The following is a 13,005-nucleotide window of genomic DNA, read 5'->3' as shown; positions in this document are numbered from 1 at the left end:
ATGCTCTAGGCCCTTAAAGAACTTATGTTCCGCTAGGCATAAGATCAATTTTGAATGGCATTAAATTAACGGAAAAGGCTCAAATATGTCATCTAACTATCAGAAATGGCTCATTTATGCCACTCATCAATAGTTTGGCTCATTTATGCCATCAAACTATAAAAGAAATGGCTCATTTATGCCATTAACTATGTAAAATGGCTCATTTATGTTACTTTCATCAATAGTTTGACTTTCATTTACGCCATCGCCTATTAGCAAAATGACTCATCGATGCCATATTTCATTAAAACTGGTTTTACAATACTATATATGACACGTGGCCTCCAACTAGATTATGGTTGTGAGTGGGTAAGGTGTATGGATCGGGTTTTTTATTAATTTGGTATTTAAATTTGAGTTGGTTTAATTAAACGACGTAGACCTCTAATTGGAGCCACGTGTCATATCTAGTATTATAAAACCAGCGTTAATGAAAAATGGCATGAATGAGTTATTTTGGTAACGGGCGATGGCATAAATAAGTCAAACTATTGATGAGTGGCATAAATGAGTCATTTTCTATAGTTCGAAGATAAATGAGTCATTTCCTATAGTTTAATTCAAGATTAAACGAAAGCCAAACTATCGACGAGCAAGATAAATGTAGCTCATTTTCGATAGTTGGACAAGATATTTGAGCCTTTTCCGTTAAATTAAAGATCAGCTCATTTGAAGGGAAAATCGTGCGATTTCTTCTCTGTTATCGTCTCTTGTCTTGCCTCAAGAGCTAGATCTTGAAAATCAAGAACACAAACTACTCTTTCTTATTTTGCCTCTGCTGAGATTTGAACCTAAGTTCTCACAGTTCAGATTCACTCATTAGTCATTAGACTACATTCTTGGATGCATCAATAACAATAACTTTTTGTTTCAACGGGTTGTGGTGACTGGTGAGATTATAAGTATTCCTTAATTGGAGGTGTTAGGTGAGAACTCTGAAAATGTAGTGAACCGAATCGCAAAAAATAAATAAAAATGAAGACTAATTCAAAGTAGCAATAGGAAACCTGAATTGTTTATAATTTGATATTTGATAATTTATTGAATTAATGTCTGAATATAATGTATACTCAAAATCACAATAGGAATATGATTTCTAGTTTGAATAACATTAACAGATTTGTGACATCCAATAAAGACCTCATTCCTTGGATAGATGGATTCGATTGATCATTTGATCTTATTATGACTTAAAATTCTCTGAGACAACAAAGTTTAGTGCTCTCTTCGATCTCGCATATTAGTTAATTAGTAATATTTAACAAATTGAACTATTTCAAAACATTTGACGTTTTAGAAAAATTAAATATATTTTTACTACTAATGTAAATACGGAATAAAATAATCAGGCATTTTACCTGAGATTATTATCCTTATCCCACCAACCAAACTACCCGTTTTACGATTATTAAATCAAATGTCCTTGTTAACGAGTATACCAAACTTCGAAAGACAAAAATATGGACTAAAGGTTGTAATTAGGTACTTATAGTTGAAATAATTAACAAAAACCTACACGGCTATGTTTTTTTGTAGCTCCTTTCTTTCTCTTTATTATTCACGGTAAAACTCTTATCAAGCAAAATAGAACATCCAAAACTATTGTCATTCTTTTCAATACACTCGAAACTGATTTAATAAACGGAAAAGGGCCAAAATTACCCCTGAACTTTGGGAAATAGTTCATAATTCTTCGCTTATCTTTTGTTAATTATACCTGTTATACTATGGGGTCAATTATACCCTTATGTCTAACAGGTGCCACATTGGCATCATAAAATTCCTTCAAAATTATTTTTCCCTCAAATAATTTTTTACCCACTAAAATAACCCAATCCGACCCGAATTTTTTTTTTCTTTCCAGCCAAGGGGTATTGGGTTGGGTCCGTATCAGTTTGGCTGGAAAAAAAATATTCGGGTCGGGTTGGGTTATTTTAGTGGGTAAAAAATTATTTGAGGGGAAAATAATTTTGAAGGGTTGGGATGATGCCACGTGGCAGCTGTTAGACATAACGGTATAATTGATCCCATAGTTTAACGGTAAGGGTATAATTGACCCTAAAGTATAACAAAGGGTATGAATGAACTATTTTTCAAAGTTCAGGGGTAATTTTGGCCCTTTTCCGCTTAATAAATATGTAATTCATACCTGACACAAATGCTTTCACTGTGAACGACACAAAGAGATCACTGAACGACAAAGTTATTTTAATTATTTATGAGAAAAGAATCTCGGGGTTATTAGTTATTACAAGATGCCTAGGAGTATTGTCCACAGTGCATGTATCCATCTAAGGGATCTAAAACGTGAATGAGTCTATCTAGATTAAATTTGATGCAGCATAATATGAGTTGGGACATCAGTTTGAAGAGTGAAAAATACCACAAGTGATAGCTCCGACCTTTTAATTTTTTTGGATACTCATGGTATTTGGATCAACTTGCACACATATTATGTATTGGATAACTCATAACTCCATGCATCAAGGTGCAAATGGGATGAATTCAAGCAGCAATTTTTCTAATTATCCTCTTCTAACCTCCAAAAAAAAAAAAAAAAAAAAGACACAACATAGAAAGCGACACTCTTTAAATCCATAGTCTCTTTGAACCAGGGACGAATTTACATGTAAAATTTCAAAGACGTGAACCCATGGTCATTCCGTAAAACTAGATATTTTATGTATATATTTTCTAAATTGGTATAATAGTATCTGCTGACACCCAGCTACAAGAAGTCTAAATGGCGTACTTATTTGGAGGTTGAGTTATTTACCGAGGACTAGGGATTAATTCCCATCTAATATATTTTTTCCATTCTTTTTCTTTTTGTGCACCCATGTTCTAGAAATCCTAGATTCGTCTCAGCTTTGAACTTGTAAGCTTACAATGAATACTAAACTACAAAAGCTTGTATAATATAACAGGAAGGCCCCTGATGACAAACCCCATAAGATCAACTCTAGAAACTAAATTTTGGAAATCAAATGCATCCTGATTTACTTCTCTTTAACAATTAACAATATATGTATCACTCAGCTGAGTAACAGAGCTCAAGCTCAAATTACTTCTGTAGGCTCAAACTGGATTTGAGCTCTATCAATCACAAAAGTTTGTGCCATAAGCTTACATAATTTCCACTCTAAAATGTGAAAACCCGAAGTTCATGAAGTTTCCTATGTTCCATCAAATAAGAAAATTTAAAAAGAATTTAGACTGCATTATAAATCTCAAACCATCCAGCCGACTTCAAAACAAGTACACTGATGCTACAGCAAATTAGAACAAACAAGTAAATAAGTACCTGAATGAGGGAGAGAGTGAAGGGTAGAGAGCTCGAGCCTACTGCAGTAAGGTTTTGAGAATGGATGTTGCTATATACACGGATAGGATCAGCTCATTAATTTCGATAGTGTTGCAAAAAGGTTAAAACAACCATACTAGGTTACAATTCAGCACAGTTAAACAATAAATCGAATATCTAATAAACGACTCTGTAAACTAAATATTTTGAGGAAAAGATCAGGCTCCTTCTAAGCCAGAAACTAAGGCAGCAAACCAGGAAAAATACATGCACTAATACTTTAAAATTTGAAATTCAAATGATGTCATAAGTTTGCACATAACATAGAACATGGAATCCTCGATATTCATTGAGGTAACTGATTTAAAATATCGTAGTTCTGTCGCAAAGATTAGGAAGTATCACAAGTTTTCTCTTATAGCATGCATGTCGTAGTCAGTACAAGGAGAAGAGGGAAAGAGGGACTACATATTCAACAACGAATGAATATAAACAAAACTCCCTGCTGCTCAAAGTTCTCTTTGAAGAATCCCTTTATCGCTACTGCCTTATTAAATAGGGCAAAAAATACTTCAAATCTGATAGCAGTCTCCCAAGTGGATATGGTACCATGACTAGCAATCAATTTGTGTATACAAACCGAAAGACTGAATAACCCGAACTGAAGCTCAAAATAGATTAAGTCGAAGCCCAAAATAGTGTGGCACCCGGAACCTCAAGTTCCTGGATCCGCCTCTGACCATTAGTCTATCATGTCATACTATACTAGCTTCCAAATCCGTCATTAATTATACATGCTGCAGATGAATTCATGGTTTGCACTAATACAAAAGACTAGTAAAGTTAGGAATGAATAACCTTGTCTAATGATGTCCAGCACAAGGATCCTTCTATTTTTACAGCTGGCCTTTTTGTTCATACATGGCAATTATGAAAATGAACTTCATGAGAAAGATACCTTAATAGTGTTGGGGACTCGGATGGAGCAAAGGAGATCATATGCAGATGCAAACCTGCAGAAGGCTTCAGATTCAATCTGAAAGCTTAGTGGATTGTTCTTTTTCAAACGAGCTAGACAATCCAGTAGAAGAAGAAAATTGTCTCATGGCTTTAAAAAACTAAGTCTACTAAAAAAGTTGGTAAACTTATTTTTTTTAAAGCCACGTGATATTTTCTTAATTGAAAATAAGCTAAAAGATTTTTGTTAATAACTTTGTCAGCGAAAAGGGTATATTTGCACTATTTATGTCAGGACAAGGGTATATTTACACCATTTGTATAACGGCAGGGTATATGTGCACTAATTTTTTAATGAACGGTCTTTTATATAAAATAATACTAACTACAATAGTACTAATATTATCACCAATATTACTATAACGGGTACTAATATTCTTCTAAATCGCAATATCAAAGCCTAATTCCCCAAATTGACTGCAAATTAGCCACGTACTCTCTGTTTTATCTCCTTTTTAATTTATCTGGATTGTTTTGCGATGCCCCGTCACTGTAAATGTAGACATTTTTCTTAATAAATAGATAATGATTGTACCTTGTATCTACCAATAATCGTAATGATGTTAACAAGTCTTTTTGGTTCCAGAGTAAGGTTTAGAGAAGTGAGAACAATTAGGGTCGTTGTTGGAAACAAGTTATCCCGGATAACCCATCCTGGGATTAGTTATCCAAGATTAGTTATCTCGGAATTAGTTATTCCATCCTCTCACAGGGATAAAATAACACTACAGTCCTGGGCTGGATTAGTTATACCGTGATTTTATCCCACACTACAGTCCCGGTCTGGGTTAGTTATACCGCGATTTTATCCCACACTACAATCCCGGTCTGGGTTAGTTATACCGCGATTTTATCCCAACCAAACATGGGATAATCTCATCTCAAAAATAATCCCGGGACTATTTATCCTTATCGCTCGTACCAAACGAGCCCTTAATAGGCGTGTTTGGCCATGAAAACCAAATATTTTTCATTTTATTTGGAATTTTGAAATTGGAGGTGTGTTTGGTTATAGTTTTTGCAAATAATATTTGGTTGTTTGAATGTATTGAAAATGAAAGTAAGGTTTTATGTGTTTTTCAAATATGTGTTTTTCAAGTTGTATTTGGAAGTTTCATGGAAAAACTCTGATTTTCAAATAAAGTGAAATAATTTTCTGAAAAAAGGTGAAAAATTCTCATGGCCAAACGCATTCGAAAATGTATTAGTAGGGATAGAGCAACACAACATTGTGTGTACGGATGAGTGATTACATCAAGAGTTGTGTGCAGGGGCGGAGCCAAGTATATCCAAGGGGGCCGAACCCCCTCGGCAGAAAATTACAGTGTATATTGAAGGTTAAAATTATTTTTTATGTATACATGGTGGATGTTGAACCCCCTTACTGAAAATTCTGGCTCCGCCACTGGTTGTGTGTGTGAAGTGTTGTTTCATGGTTATTCACTTCCGTTATATATTTTTATATACGAGCTATGGAAGGATTGAATTGGTCTCCTTGAATTAATTGTAATATCATTTGAAAATGTTATTGCAGCCTCTCTCTTAGCTTTGAAGTAGCCATGGTCGCACGAATTTAGTTTGGTGTTTGTTGAACAATTCGTCGTATACTCCATGACCATTTCTTTTTTGCCAGATCGCGTTGGCATATTATTTTGGTGTTAAACCAAATGATCATCCTTTTAGAGAGTTAAGTTACCTTAAGACTATATGACTTAGCATAATGCTTTATATTCTTGTTTACTCTAGAAACACGAGACTTAAGAATATATGATCATCACCTTGTTTTGAGAATTGCTAGATAGAACCTTGAAGTTTAAGATTTGGTACTTAAATAGAGGTTCAAGTAGTTTTTTGACGTGTGTGGAGAGGAAGTACTATGACATGATCTCTAATCTATTTACTTTATCTGAAAAAAAGAATGATAAGATCTCTAATCTGAGTAATACATGTCTGTGTAGAAGGTAAAAACAATCTTGTTCCATACAAATATGTTCCTTCATTATTGATGATGATGATGAGTTTATATTGAAGAAGGCCGTTCGGGAAGTTTAACTTCTTAGTATTTTGGTTTTATATCAAGCTTTTATGTTCTTATTTTTTATTTAAATTCTTAGAGACAAACCGGTTAAGCTTTAATGCATTTTCTTTTGTATCTCTGAAGAACAAGGTTGTGAAGAAGAGGGTCAAGAAGTTCATTAGACCCTGGAGCGACTGCAGAATCTGTGTTAAGGTACTTTTCCTTTTCAATTTTCTTACTTGTGTCATGCTTAGATTTACCTGTTTCAGTAGCTGAGTAAAAGTGTGTTTTTTAGTGTAGAATTAGGAAGGAAATGAACTTGGCTCCGTTTATACCCTTTTGTTAATTTCTCAGTTTTGGTTAAAACCAATTTTGTGAGAGAAAAGAAGTAGAACAACAGTGTGAAAGTTTTCTTTTCTTCCCTTCTAGTTAAGTTTTTGCTCTGTGATTTCTTGAAAAGAAAAAAAAAAAGGTGTATTGATGTATCCAAAGCATGCACTGTACCCCCAAGGGTGGCTCAGTTGGTTGAGCATGGGGCTTCCACAATGGAGTTCTCAGGTTCGAAACCTCCTGCGTACGGCGAGAGCTTTGCCTTCTGGGTCGAGCTCGTCACACGAGCTTTGCCTAATGCGGTTTATCTCTCCTGTGTGGTTTGCCGTGCTATTGCACAGGAGCGGGGTTTACCCTATGCACACCCGAAAGCGACTGCTGCTTCCTTGTCATCAAAAAAAAAAAAAAAAAAAAAAAAAAAAAACATGCACTGTAATGTAAGCTCCATGTATTGTTCCTTCTGATTTTCCTCTTGTTTTTGTATGATGGTTTCACTTAATCATTAGTGTTGTGATATATTGTTGAAATTTCTTAAATCTACTGACTTACTATAGAATAGACGGTGCAATTTGACATTTATGGTTAGGATTACACATAGATCCTAATTTTCTTTGGTCATTCTATCTTATTTTCGTTTGAAAGAATGCTAGGGATGAAAAGATTCAGATAAAAATGGCGGTTACTGAAAGGGTGGTGAGTTTTTTTGACTAACGTAGCTGCTAGGTCGCCCTTGTAGTGAACAGATATATAATCGATTTCTCATTATTAATACTAAGAAGAAACTACTTTTAGAAGTTCTTGTAAAGAATATTATAAGAATTTCACCAATGTAAAATCGCTAATAACTGATACCTTTGTTACTTTTACAAATTCTCAAAGAGAAATCTAACAGGTGATTTGGTTAAATGGCCTTATACAAAAGGTAGTAGAAGTCCATGACCAATCAATTTAAAACTCTTAATTGGTAGGATTTGGTCTTGTTGAAAATTCTTTGAAATACTGATACATTTGATGTCCTTTTGGAATACTTGTGGTATTCCATTTACTGAATATATTCCTTATTTGATTGTTTAATTTATCTGTCAAAATTTGAGAAGCATTATCATAGGATGTGAATATGGAAAGACAAAATTGTAAAAATAGATTAATAAGATTACAGTGCATTGAGTTCTCTCATGAACTTTAAATCTTTGCTATTTGCTTTGATTGATTCATTTAAGTTGTGATGCTAGCTTGACTATTTGTAACTTTTGAAATTGCATTGGTCTTAACTGAACATCACTTGCTATTTACTTAGAGATCAAGATTTATTTATTAAGTTTTTCTGTTGTTTTCTAAACTAAATTTTGCTTGTCTGATTCACATTTTGTTCGTGGTTGAATGCAAGGTTTTCTGGTTGATCTTGGGAAAGAACTCGAAGAGTTAAAAGCAATAATGATGATGAGGTTATTTTCAGTCCTCGGAAGGTTTTTCTTTGCTTCGTTCTTCATCGTCTCTGCTTGGCTAACGTACACTCTCTTTCGATGTTCTTACTTTAGTTGTATGAGGTTTGAGTTCCATTTTTGCTTTTAAATGATTTTTCCATGTCCAATTGTTGTTGTAGATTTAAGGCACTTGACACAAATGCGAGTGCGACACAACTTGGGAAGGAATATGCTGCCAAGATGGCTGGTCCCCTAAATCTTATGGTGTACTATTCAGAGGAAACAAAAATGCAAATTGTAAGAATTGTTGTCATTTCCTATAAACATATTCTTCATTTAGCTTTTTGTTTGACTTTGATCAGTTAATTTACGTTGTCTTTCTTTTTAATATCATTTTTCATGTGTCTAAAAGCATTTGGTGGCTTTCTACTACTACTTGACAGGATAGAATCGATGTTTTTCCTGGTAAGGCATTTTAATTTCCTTGCATTAATTGATATAATTGGGATGTATTTGTGTTTAGAGTAAATTAACATCAATTGACAATCCTCAATATTGCAGATGATGTATTTGCTGATGGATACTCCACTTTTTTGTGGTTTCTACCACTACAACATCGGAGAGCCAGAATTCATTATTCTTCTCCAAGACTTCGTACTGGTTGATTAGATTAATGTTGCTTCTTGTTAATTCATATATTTAGTGTAAACATGAAGTAATTGGGTTCCGTCTCTTCACAGAATCTGTCATTCTATGGTGCATTTTTGCTTTTCATGATGATGAAGACCAAAATTTTTAAGAAGCAATTAAAGAAAAAGGCGCGAAAGAGCTTAAGAGATCAAAGAGAATTGTAGGATGGTTTGTTGGTGATCCGTTAGCAAGCTTTGTTAACAAGTTTTGTGACATTAGTTTTAATATTGAGTTTTGAAACTGGAATACAAAGGAGATAGTAAGAGGAAAGCGCACAACAAGGGAAATTGTAATGTGAATTTGTGCAAAGAATGTATATTTGCAAAGAGAGTAGAATTAACCGAAATTGATTTTGTTTCAGTGTCTTTGCGGCCTGATGCTAAAGTCTTAACCATTTTGTCTTGGTTAAGACTTTTATCTTATTTACCTTATTATTATAGTCAACAACTACAAGACGAAGTGATTAAATAGGCATTAATTTAGGTTTTAGAAATTTCTTTTGCAAATCCAACCTATATCCCAATATGATTACCTGACTGCAACTTCTCTTGTCACATTCATGTGTGGTGTATGATCAGATGTTGTAACATTCAAGTGTTGTGTATTAATTCATTCTTCTACTTCAAAGAATTAGCTTGGCTTATTCTTTGAGGTAAGAATTATCATGGTTGAATAAAAGTTTAGGAGTATATATGTTCCCAAAAGCACGGTTCCGACTTGTCATACACTAAACAAAAATAAAAAGAGTGCTAGGCTTGTGAGATATAATTGGAAGTTTATATGTGGATCCATTTACAACATTTCATGCATCCACCTTATGGCGAATATCAAAGTAATCACGCATAGAAAGAGAACTTTTAGATACAAGGAATGCCTCTATATAATCGTCAAGAAGGTTTAAGGTTTGTACGATTTTTTTATTTATTTATTTATTTTTTTAGTGGCAGCACCACTTTGCACCTCTAGAAAACTTTGCCATGATGTGTGTTGACACCCAATTTTGTCCCTCATTTATTCCAATTTATTTCCTCGGGCTTTTAAATTATTTAAATCTAAATATTTTATTTTCACTATCATTTCTACTACTATCATTACTTTCATTTTCATTATTCTACTACCAATATTAATAGTATTACTTTATCACAATTTTTAAAATGGTTCGTCATCATTTTATTTTCAGATTTTTGTACTCGTTAAATTAATTATACTTTATTAAACCTTTACTTTCTACGTACTAATTATTAATTGTTTTCATTGTACTAGATATTAAATTGAAAGCCCAAGAAAGAATTAAATTTGAAAAGAAAGGCCAACAATTTTCAGCCAACTAATATGCCCAAAACATAAGCCCAAACAGATCCTTAACGGACCAGCCCACACCACGTTACCCGACCCGACCCGGTCCAGCCCATTTCCTTTAACAAAAAAACCTAATCCCTCTTTCATTCTTCAGCCGCAGCCTTCTCTACTCTCTCTCCTCTCTCGTTCTCTCTCTACCCTACTCCATTTTTAGCCAAGTTCAGTTCCCCTTTAGCCGATTACAGACCTTGCCACTCCATTTACATACAAGTTCTTCTCTCTCTTACCTTGAACGATCAAGTCAACACAAGACGACGGAGATTTTCTTTCTTTATCTGAAAAGCTGTGGATACAAAGCAGAGGTTTTCAGATTCAACGGATCGTTTTGGATTCGTTTTCAAAATTCAACTCGAAATCGAACTTCAAATCCCGCCTAAAATTCGAGCAAAAACCCTAGCCTTAGCCTATAAATACATGGCTAAAATACTCAGCCGTGGGGGGTTTTTTTTTTGGGTCATGAAATCCTAGGTTTGTTGGTCTGGATTTTCTTTGAAATCAATACTTCTGTGAAATATAATTAGGAGACTGAAATTATCATCGAAAATATAGCCTCGTTCTAAGAACAGCCACACGTTACTCCATTTTTATTCTCCGCTTTGAAACTCTAGTTACTTTAATCGGGTCGGGTTCGTTCGAGTTCGAGCTAGATTCGAGACCATCGACACCCTGTTCACTGCACACACAAAAGGTAAACCCAATCTCTTTATTCGTCCTTTCCTCCATTTGAAAGTGTGGCACAAAAATGGAATATGTGAAATAAACGATGAGGAGACATGACTACTGCCTTTAGTTTGGTTAACTTGGAATTCTGTTCTTGTCATGTTTGAATCATGTTGTCGAAATGTCATGAGAAGATTTTGCTTATGTGATTTGTATGCTGGAATGTTGTAAGAATCATATTCGTTTGTTTAGATTCAAGGTCATATTTCTGGTTGCGTATCGTCTAAAGTAGGAGAATTCGACAAATGTTTTGTGAGTGTCCTATATGTTCTAGAATTTTGCTGTGTGCATTATGAGATTAATTCATATTCCCTTCGTGTATTTATTGGTCAAAACCTTACTCTGTGTTATGTAATAGAATAGTCTAAATTCGTGTTGCAAGCCTGTTAAGTGCGTGAGTATACTACCACCCATAAGTTGGGGATTTTGTTAAGGTTTAAAGTTTCCTGTCAATCTGCTTCTCTAAATCTTTCAGTGTATCTTGTCCGATATGCCTAACTACCCATGTGTGTTTGATAGTAGCTAAGCAACGATATCACTTGGGTTAATTCAGCTTAGCTCCTTCCCTTTATTGTGTGATCAGGCAGCTTGCTTTATTGTCAAAATATATGGTCTGAACTGCTTCCCTTCTTTGGCTGGTTTTTGATCTGCTCATGCTATACATTATCATATTTTCACGAATATGTTTACAGTGGATACCCTTAAATTCCTTACGTCTATTATACTGGAAATTAGACAGACCACATAAATAAAACTATACCTACTGTCCCAGTTGCATCTAAAAATGGACCTTTTCCAAATAAGTGGCAATCTGTTACCATCATGTTTTGTTTTCCTTTTCCTGGTTCAATTTAGTTCTGCTAATTTCAAGGCCTGTATGTTGTGCATATTGATCTTATATGTCATTGGTTTTGTTTGGTTCTGTTCGCTGCTGGTTCTGTCTGCTACTATCCAAACTTAATTTCAAACAAGTTCTGATTCCCCTGCCTCTGTTTTAATAAGTTGCTGGTTTATTATGTTCTAACTGATTTCTCCCACCCCCATGTGTGTCTAAGAGTTTCCAAGTAGCGTGAAACATTAGTTTCCTAAAGTAGCAGTTATCTTGTGACTAAAAAGGGCTATTGTAGTTTGAATTCAACCTATTTCGATAGTCTTGGACAGCCCAGTATAAGAGGATCCATATCCATTCGAGGCATCATTTTCAGTAGCTGCTCTTTTCCTTTTAAGTTGAATATTAGATTTAGAATGAGGTTGAACATCCCATCTTGTGTGGATGAACTGGAGCGTGTTTATATAGACCAGTGATAAGTCATGAAGGGCTAGTCTCAAGGGGATAGATTTAAGTCTTAAGTTACTGATTTAGAAATCACACGCTCATGGCATCTTACCTTAAATATCGTGTTCTGTCCTATATGACATAGTCCTGTTTGATCATTATGAAATAATTTATTAAACTTTGCCTGTTAAAGTGGGTATTTGAGTTTATATTTGTATGTTTAACTTTAACCCTTGATTATATACTAATCTTTTTCTTTTATTTCGTGCATGACCATCTCACACACGAGTCCGAGGGACTCGTCATCTACCGCATTCGATGTTGGGCCAAAGCCCAACGAAATCCTTCTCTCGAGTCGGTCCTACCCGCAGCCAAAATAGAAAAACAAAAAAAATCTGGGCTAAGCCCAATGAACGGAAACAGCCCGCAGCAGCAACATATAAAATTTATTGGGCCAAAGCCAACAGCATGAATAGCTTGCAGCAGTTGGGCCTAGACAATGGGCCAGATCCATTCAATTCTCTTCCCCTCTACCCTTTTTTTATTGTTGTATATTTTGATGTGCTTTGCATGACTAACCTCATTCTTATTTTATTCCCTTAACTTAGATGGATCCTAATGAATTAGCAAGTTTAGTTTTAGTAATGGGTAGATAATTTAAGAAACACTAACATTAATTCCATAAATTTTTACTCTCTTGTTTCCATGCTAAAATTGTCTAATATTTGTTTTAGAATAAATTGATTTGCCAAAAATGGTATAACTTTATATGTTGAGAAAAGAGAATCATATTTATCCTTATTGTTACACATCTCAAAGTATCACT

Source organism: Lycium ferocissimum, chromosome 8 (assembly GCF_029784015.1).
Source record: "Lycium ferocissimum isolate CSIRO_LF1 chromosome 8, AGI_CSIRO_Lferr_CH_V1, whole genome shotgun sequence".
NCBI lineage: Eukaryota > Viridiplantae > Streptophyta > Magnoliopsida > Solanales > Solanaceae > Lycium > Lycium ferocissimum.
This window is presented reverse-complemented; position numbering follows the sequence as displayed.